General features: G+C 44.0%; 1 long non-coding RNA gene across 3 annotated transcripts; it reads left to right on the forward strand.

Moving 5' to 3' along the window:
* The first annotated feature begins 5,572 nt into the window (after window positions 1-5,572).
* On the forward strand, window positions 5,573-7,334 carry LOC106565840 (uncharacterized). 3 transcript variants are annotated; one of them, XR_001319742.2, is made up of 4 exons: window positions 5,573-6,155; window positions 6,250-6,362; window positions 6,479-6,583; window positions 6,655-7,334. It is a non-coding gene; the product is annotated as an uncharacterized lncRNA (long non-coding RNA). The 3 variants fall into 3 exon arrangements; XR_001319743.2 differs by having other exon boundaries at window positions 6,658-7,334; XR_006757694.1 differs by having other exon boundaries at window positions 6,479-7,334.
* Window positions 7,335-8,643: the final 1,309 nt, after the last annotated feature.

The following is an 8,643-nucleotide window of genomic DNA, read 5'->3' on the forward strand; positions in this document are numbered from 1 at the left end:
GTAATGCCACACTGCAGGCCTGCAGTAGAGGTGGCACCTCCAGCACAGCCATGTGAAAGACCTGGCTGTGGCTGGGATTGGGAGGGAGGTGATTGCTACTCATGGATTATCTGGAAAATTGGAAATGCCAATAAAGGGACTTCAGGAAAGCCGGTCCTTGATGAGGGAAAAGTCAAACTGATAATTGGTGAAGGAAAAAATTTGACCATAATGCAGCACTAAAACATTTACAGTACATTTAACATTTTTACATTTAAGTCATTTAGCAGACGCTCTTATCCAGAGCGACTTACAAATTGGTGCATTCACCTTATGATATCCAGTGGAACAACCACTTTACAATAGTGCATCTAAATCTTTTTAGGGGGGGTTAGAAGGATTACTTTATCCTATCCCAGGTATTCCTTAAAGAGGTGGGGTTTCAGGTGTCTCCGGAAGGTGGTGATTGACTCCGCTGTCCTGGCGTCGTGAGGGAGCTTGTTCCACCATAGGGGTGCCAGAGCAGCGAACAGTTTTGACTGGGCTGAGCGGGAACTGTGCTTCCTCAGAGGTAGGGGGGGCAGCAGGCCAGAGGTGGATGAGCACAGTGCCCTCGTTTGGGTGTAGGGACTGATCAGAACCTGAAGGTACGGAGGTGCCGTTCCCCTCACGGCTCCGTAGGCAAGCACCATGGTCTTGTAGCGGATGCGAGCTTCAACTGGAAGCCAGTGGAAAGAGCGGAGGAGCGGGGTGACGTGAGAGAACTTGGGAAGGTTGAACACCAGACGGGCTGCGGCGTTCTGGATGAGTTGTAGGGGTTTAATGGCACAGGCAGGGAGCCCAGCCAACAGCGAGTTGCAGTAATCCAGACGGGAGATGACAAGTGCCTGGATTAGGACCTGCGCCGCTTCCTGTGTGAGGCAGGGTCATACTCTGCGAATGTTGTAGAGCATGAACCTACAGGATCGGGTCACCGCCTTGATGTTAGTGGAGAACGACAGGGTGTTGTCCAGGGTCACGCCAAGGTTCTTAGCACTCTGGGAGGAGGACACAATGGAGTTGTCAACCGTGATGGCGAGATCATGGAACGGGCAGTCCTTCCCCGGGAGGAAAAGCAGCTCCGTCTTGCTGAGGTTCAGCTTGAGGTGGTGATCCGTCATCCACACTGATATGTCTGCCAGACATGCAGAGATGCGATTCGCCACCTGGTTATCAGAAGGGGGAAAGGAGAAGATTAATTGAGTGTCGTCTGCATAGCAATGATAGGAGAGACCATGTGAGGATATGACAGAGCCAAGTGACTTGGTGTATAGCGAGAATAGGAGCGGGCCTAGAACAGAGCCCTGGGGGACACCAGTGGTGAGAGCACGTGGTGCGGAGACAGATTCTCGCCACGCCACCTGGTAGGAGCGACCTGTCAGGGAGGACGCAATCCAAGCGTGGGCCGCGCCGGAGATGCCCAACTCGGAGAGGGTGGAGAGGAGGATCTGGTGGTTCACAGTATCAAAGGCAGCAGATAGGTCTAGAAGGAAGAGAGCAGAGGAGAGAGAGTTAGCTTTAGCAGTGCGGAGAGCCTCCGTGACAGAGAAGAGCAGTCTCAGTTGAATGACCAGTCTTGAAACCTGACTGATTTGGATCAAGAAGGTCATTCTGAGAGAGATAGCAAGAGAGCTGGCCAAGGACGGCACGTTCAAGAGTTTTGGAGAGAAAAGAAAGAAGGGATACTGGTCTGTAGTTGTTGACATCGGAGGGATCGAGTGTAGGTTTTTTCAGAAGGGGTGCAACTCTCGCTCTCTTGAAGACGGAAGGGACGTAGCCAGCGGTCAAGGATGAGTTGATGAGCGAGGTGAGGTAAGGGAGAAGGTCTCCGGAAATGGTCTGGAGAAGAGAGGAGGGGATTGGGTCAAGCGGGCAGGTTGATGGGCGGCCGGCCGTCACAAGACGCGAGATTTCATCTGGAGAGAGGGGGGAGAAAGAGGTCAAAGCACAGGGTAGGGCAGTGTGAGCAGGACTAGCAGTGTCGTTTGACTTAACAAACGAGGATCGGATGTCGTCGACCTTCTTTTCAAAATGGTTGACGAAGTCATCCGCAGAGAGGGAGGAGGGGGGAGGGGGAGGAGGATTCAGGAGGGAGGAGAAGGTGGCAAACAGCTTCCTAGGGTTAGAGGCAGATGCTTGGAATTTAGAGTGGTAGAAAGCGGCTTTAGCAGCAGAAACAGAAGAGGAAAATGTAGAGAGGAGGGAGTGAAAGGATGCCAGGTCCGCAGGGAGGCGAGTTTTCCTCCATTTCCGCTCGGCTGCCCGGACCCCTTTAGTAACTCATAAAATGTTTTACTTTGATCAAATTTGGATTTGTAAAAACTGCACAAAACAAGTTTCCAGTTATACAGTTGAAGTCGGATGTTTACATAGACCTTAACCAAATACAGTTCCTTTTTCACAATTCCTGACATTTAATCGCAGTAAAAATGATCTTAAGGTCAGTTAGGATCACCACATTATTTTAATAATGTGAAATGTCAGAATAATAGTAGAGAGAATGATTTATTTCAGCTTTTATTTCTTTCATCACATTCCCAGTGGGTCAGAAGTTTACATACATGTGCAGTTGCAAACCGTAGTCTGGCTTTTTTATGGCGGTTTTGGAGCAGTGGCTTCTTCCTTGCTGAGCGACCTTTCAGGTTATGTTGATATAGGACTCGTTTTACTGTGGATATAGATACTTTGTACCTGTTTCCTCCAGCATCTTCACAAGGTCCTTTGCTGTTGTTCTGGGATTGATTTGCACATTTCGCACCAAAGTATGTTCATCTCTAGGAGACAGAATGCGTCTCCTTCCTGAGCAGTATGACGGCTGCGTGGTCCCATGGTGTTGATACTTGCATACTATTGTTTGTACAGATGAACGTGGTACCTTCAGGCGTTTGGAAATTGCTCCCAAGGATGAACCAGACTTGTGGATGTCTACAATCTTTTTTCTGAGGTGTTGGCTGATTTCTTTGGATTTTCCCATGATGTCAAGCAAAGAGGCACTGAGTTTGAAGGTAGGCCTTGAAATACATCCACAGGTACACCTCCAATTGACTCAAATGATGTCAATTCGTCTATCAGAAGCTTCTAAAGCCATGACATCATTTTCTGGAATTTTCCATGCTGTTTAAAAGCACAGTCAACTTAGTGTATGTAAACTTCTGACCCACAGGAATTGTGATACAGTGAATTATAAGTGAAATAATCTGTCTGTAAACAGTTGTTGGAAAAATTACTTGTGTTATGCAGAAAGTAGATGTCCTAACCAACTTGCCAAAACTATAGTTTGTTAACAAGAAATTTGTGGAGTGGTTGAAAAACGAGTTTTAATGACTCCAACCTAATTGTATGTAAACTTCCGACTTCAACTGTATATACACTACTTGACCAAAAGTATGTGGACACCTGCTTGTCGAACATCTCATTCCAAAATCATGGGCATTAATATAGAGTTGGTCCTCCCTTTGCTGCAAAACAGCCTCCACTCTTCTGGGAAGGCTTTCCACTACATGTTGGAACATTGGAACATCCAATTCATCCCAAAGGTGTTTGATGGACTTGAGGTCAGGGCTCTGCCAGTCAAATTCTTCCACACCGATCTCGAAAAACCATTTCTGTATGGACCTCGCTTTGTGCACGGGGGCATTGTCATGTTGAAACAGGAAAGGGCCTTCCCCAAACTGTTGCCACAAAGTTGGAAGCACAGAATAATTTAGAATGTCATTGTATACTGTAGTGTTAAGATTTCCCTTCACTGGAACTATGGGGCCTAGTCCGAACCATGAAAACAGCCCTAGACCATTATTCCTCCTCCACCAAACTTTACAGTTGACACTATGCATTCGGGCAAGTTTCGTTCTCCTGGCATCCACTAAACCCAGAATTCGCTTGTCGGACTGCCAGATGGTAAAGCGTGACTCATCACTCCAGAGAACACGTTTCCACTGCTCCAAAATCCAATGCCAACGAGGTTTATACAACTCCAGCCGACGATTGACATTGCGCATGGTGATCTTAGGCTTGTGTGCGGCTGCTCGACCATGGAAACCCATTTCATGAAGCTCCAGATGAACAGTTATTGTGCTTTTTATTTGTTTGCGCTACGAGCTTCTGTGAGCTTCTGTGGTGTACCACTTCGTGGCTGAGCCGTTGTTTCTCCTAGACGTTTCCACTTCACAATAACAGCACATATAGTTGACCGTGGAAGCTCTAGTAGGGCCGAAATTTGACGAACTGACTTGTTGAAATGGTTGCATCCTATAACAGTGACACATTGAAAGTCACTGAGCTCTTCAGAAAGGCCATTAAACAGCCAATGTTTGTCTATGGAGATTGCGTGGCTGTGTGCTCGATTTTATACACCTGTTTGGACCAAAGAGTTGTGCTTTTTTTCTTTCAGGATAGAGAGACAAGAGAATATCAATATTTAATAAAAGTAAAAAGGAAGTTATTTCTTCAGTGTTCTTTTGTAACATGTTTAATAGTAGGCCTATATCATTACATAGGATAATCATTACCCATGTGACTGAGTTGACAACCTATTAATAATACCACCGATTTGGCCATAATAGCCATGTTTAAAAACGATCAAATTTGTTTCTGTTCCAAGTTCGACACTTTTCATTGAGTACGATTTATGATAGTAAGTACGATTCTGGTAAGTATGACCTAACTGTTATTTCCTTTGTCACTGTTCCTCATGTAACACACACGCACACATACCGTTTCTGCCGTTACATCCTGTGAACGCTGCCCATCTAATCACTTTAATCTCCTCCCCAGTTAAGACCAAGCCTATGAACAACAGTGAGACTGACTAACACAGGCAGCAGCACTGGACAGCCATGCAGGCGATTCTCCAAGGAATCATCTTTTATGCAGCGCTGGAGCTGAAATGGACAATAAAACTCATCCTTTGTTGCTGTATTGAATAATAAAATTGTCATGCAATCTGATATCCTGCGCTTTCTGTCCATTCTTTTGAAATTGTGTATTGTCCTACAGTAAATTCTCTATGAAGGATGAGGAAGAGATCCTGCAGGTTGTCCTACAGGAAAATGGCCCTGAAAATCCTGTGGGACTTTTTTGTAAGGGAACCTACAATTTAAAAGTGAAAAACACAACAAACTTTAGCTCTATAGCAACATAACCCATGGTAATATTGTTTTATGTAATTTATAGAGTAGATGTATAGTTCCTACAAATTATCAACGTCTCAATGATTCACATTGCTAAACCAGCACAGGGGGGTCACCTGCTCTACCCCCTGCTTCTCCTTATACGCTGTCTGCCTAGAAAAGTATGATCACTTACGATAAAATCAGCTTTATCATTATCCACTCGGTGAAAGAATGGTTTAAACTTTTTACACGAGCAATAAATGCAAGGGTTTAAGTTTAAGATTTAAATGAACTGCATTGCAAGTCAAAGCCATGTATACTACAGCAGTATACTGCCACTTAGTGATTGAATTCGAAATTACAACCCATCCGGAACTAAAAGACTCCGAATAAATATACAGGGGAATTTAACGACAGGACAGCATATTGACGTCGGTGTTACATTGTTATTAGTCCGTGTTTCCGCAAATGTGGTCGAGGTAACATCAGCTAATCGACATGCTAGCTAACTAATGGGGGTTGCGAAACATTGAAATTGGCTTGATCAACTGACAAAGGCATTTTAGTATGCACCGAAGACGGGTATTAGGATTACGCCACCTGTTGTGCTCTTTTATGACAACCTATAGCTAACGTTATTGATTGTTGTTGGTTAACTAACTTTGGAAGCTGCTAGCTATGTATTGTTACAGCTGTTAAGTCTTTGTTGAATTAAATTAGAATTAGAGTAAGTCTCCATACGGAGGGAGATCATGGCGACTCGTAAACAGAAAAAGATGATAAGATACGTGGAAGATAGCAGTTTAATGAAGCTGAAGTCCTACTTCCGGAAACACTCCGACCTCGACGTCAACTTCTCCCAGGGTAAAAAGCGCAGGACTCCCCTGCATCTGGTCTGCTCGCTCCGTGATGACGCCATCCTTCGGCTTTTGTTGAAGTATGGAGCCAACATCCTTCAGAAAGACAAGAAAGGGGACACGCCCCTACCCATTGCTGCTAACAAGGCTCTGAAACATGGCAAAAGAGGTGAAGGTCTGCCAGTATTACTAACAACAAAAAGATGCAGCTAGGATAAAACATGCCTTCTAACCTATTTTTTTAATCCCCTTTTATCATGTAGTTTAGGATGACCTCGTCTTGCCCCTTCAAAAGAGTTGCCCAGATGCCATGGGTGCACCAAATAATGCAGGAATTACACCTCGGGACCTGCTGCAATGGATGAAATTTGAGAAGGTATGAATGTCTCTGCCATATGCATGTGTAATATGTGTTTTAGGAGAGAGCTAGGACATGATTGTATGGTGTGTACATCCTTGAGAACTGTTTCTGATGTTACTTTTCTCCCAAAGACTGCACCTAGGGAAAAGTCTTCAAAAGGGACAGACGCTGAGAAAGTGGCAAGAGAAGCTCATTGGGGAATGCCAGGATTTTTGAAACATTTGGACAATATGATGGTAATATTTCACTCTTGAATAATTTGATTTAAATAATTGTACATCGTCATATTTATGTTTTTTTTTTTCAGCAGATGATTTATTTGCGGAAGATACCAATGAGGAGGACTTTCAAGACTGGGCAGATAGAATTAGACAGGAGTATGTCACTAAACAGCATGCAGAGGCTCAAAGACTGGCATCCTCAGGTTTTCATGGGAAGAGGAAGAAAGAGGTGGATGAGGAGGATCGGGCTAACAGAGAGCTGCATGAGAGGCTACAGAGGGAGCATGAAGAGTACCTGGCGCGTGCCGCACGGAAAGAGGAGGAGACGCGTCAGGGGAAGAAGCGGCGCTACGAGGAGCGATGTGCAGATACCTTCAACACTGACACTGCAGCAGCGGCCACCACAAAACTGAGTTATCGGGACATCCCCTGGCCGGCACCAAAGGGCTCAGTGGAGGAGATGGTGGAGGTGATTGCATGGTGCAGGTAGGAAAGACATGCCAGTGTTCTGTAAACTCCTCAGGCGCCAGCAGACCGTTTGGCACCCGGATAGGTTTGCCCAGCGCTGTGGGACCCGGCTGGAGGAGGGAGACAAGCAGAGGATCCTGGAAACTGTCACTGCTCTCTCACAGGAGCTCAATAGACTGTCACCTGAGGCTCTGAGCCAATGTCAGACTGGAAAGGACCTTATGAGACGTTGAACAGTCTGTCGTTTAGCAACTCACGGTCCTGTACATGCAGGGCAGTGGTTGTTTCCAGTGGTGGTCAGTCATTTTGATCTGTCAAAACTAATTTCCACTTGAAGCACCTAATTTCTTGGATAAACTTGGCTAAGCTTCTTATTCTTGTCACCATGCCAAAGTGTTGAGTGAATGCCATATTTCTCAGTGTTGTGTTGTGTACTTCTCGGCACTAGGACTTGATGTAAGAGATGATGTTGCTAGAGAGAATAAGTGTTTGCCTTGTTACATTTTTCAAATTAGTTAAAAATAAATAACCTGTTATATCTTGATCGCATAAGTGTTGCTTGAATCAATACTTGGAGGAGGCACATTTGGCAGCAAACCGCCATGAATCTTTATGCACACCTCTTAGGGGTGCAACATTTATCCATTATTGGCAAAGGTTTTGCCAAGTTGGTTTGGGATCATTGATGGACACTGGACATCAATCTGTCATGTTATGTTACTGATTTTTAAGCTGTCGGAACAGAGAATATTTGTATACACAGATGTTGAAACAAGTTATGTAAAGCCTGTGTATAGACAAAATGATTTATCAAACATGTAAGATAACATCCAATAACAATATTTAGTGAACACTTACGCATTAAATTCTAATGGTGTACATTAGTAAGTGTTACTAGCATCATTAATAATATTGATAATGTCATGGTAACCCGGCCCTGCCTTATTCACAAGTTCTGCATGTTACCTAACTGAAATTCTGAAGCTATTTGGGTTAAGGATTCACAAAGATCAATGATGGGGATCAAAAGAACCATGATGACACAAACTGCACAATTCACTAGACTAAGTCAGAGTGCTGATGAGATCAAAGTGGGTAAGAAAATGTAAAAAGAAAAAAGATCACAGTAAGTAAACAGTTTGACACTTGACTTGATTTAAAAAGAGAACCTATTGGACAGCATTTATTAACCTACCACCACCTACAATCCTTATACAGGCCTACACACACAAAGAAAGGGCAGATGGTTCACCCTAATTTGAATGATGGAACTGAATAAATGAAAGGACGCTCTGGTTGCCAGATTTTATACAATCCCCCAAACTAAATGATAGCTGTAAGGCAATTTCGCCCTCCATATAAGCTAGCATAAAAAATGAACATTCAAATAGAAATTAATCTACAATTCTCTGTGTTTTTGGAAATATTATAGACATACATTGACTGTACTAGGCCTAATGGCTGTGTGTTTATTTATATATTGTCAGAAAGGCTCATAGCCTATGAGTCATAGGCTTTATTGAAAATAATGTGGTATTTTCGTATTGGTAATTTCGCTATCAAAGTGTATTATTATTTGAGTGTATAGACTATAGTGGGTGTAGGCC

The sequence above is a fragment of the Salmo salar genome, chromosome ssa01 (genome assembly GCF_905237065.1).
Source record: "Salmo salar chromosome ssa01, Ssal_v3.1, whole genome shotgun sequence".
NCBI classification, from domain to species: Eukaryota; Metazoa; Chordata; class Actinopteri; order Salmoniformes; family Salmonidae; genus Salmo; species Salmo salar.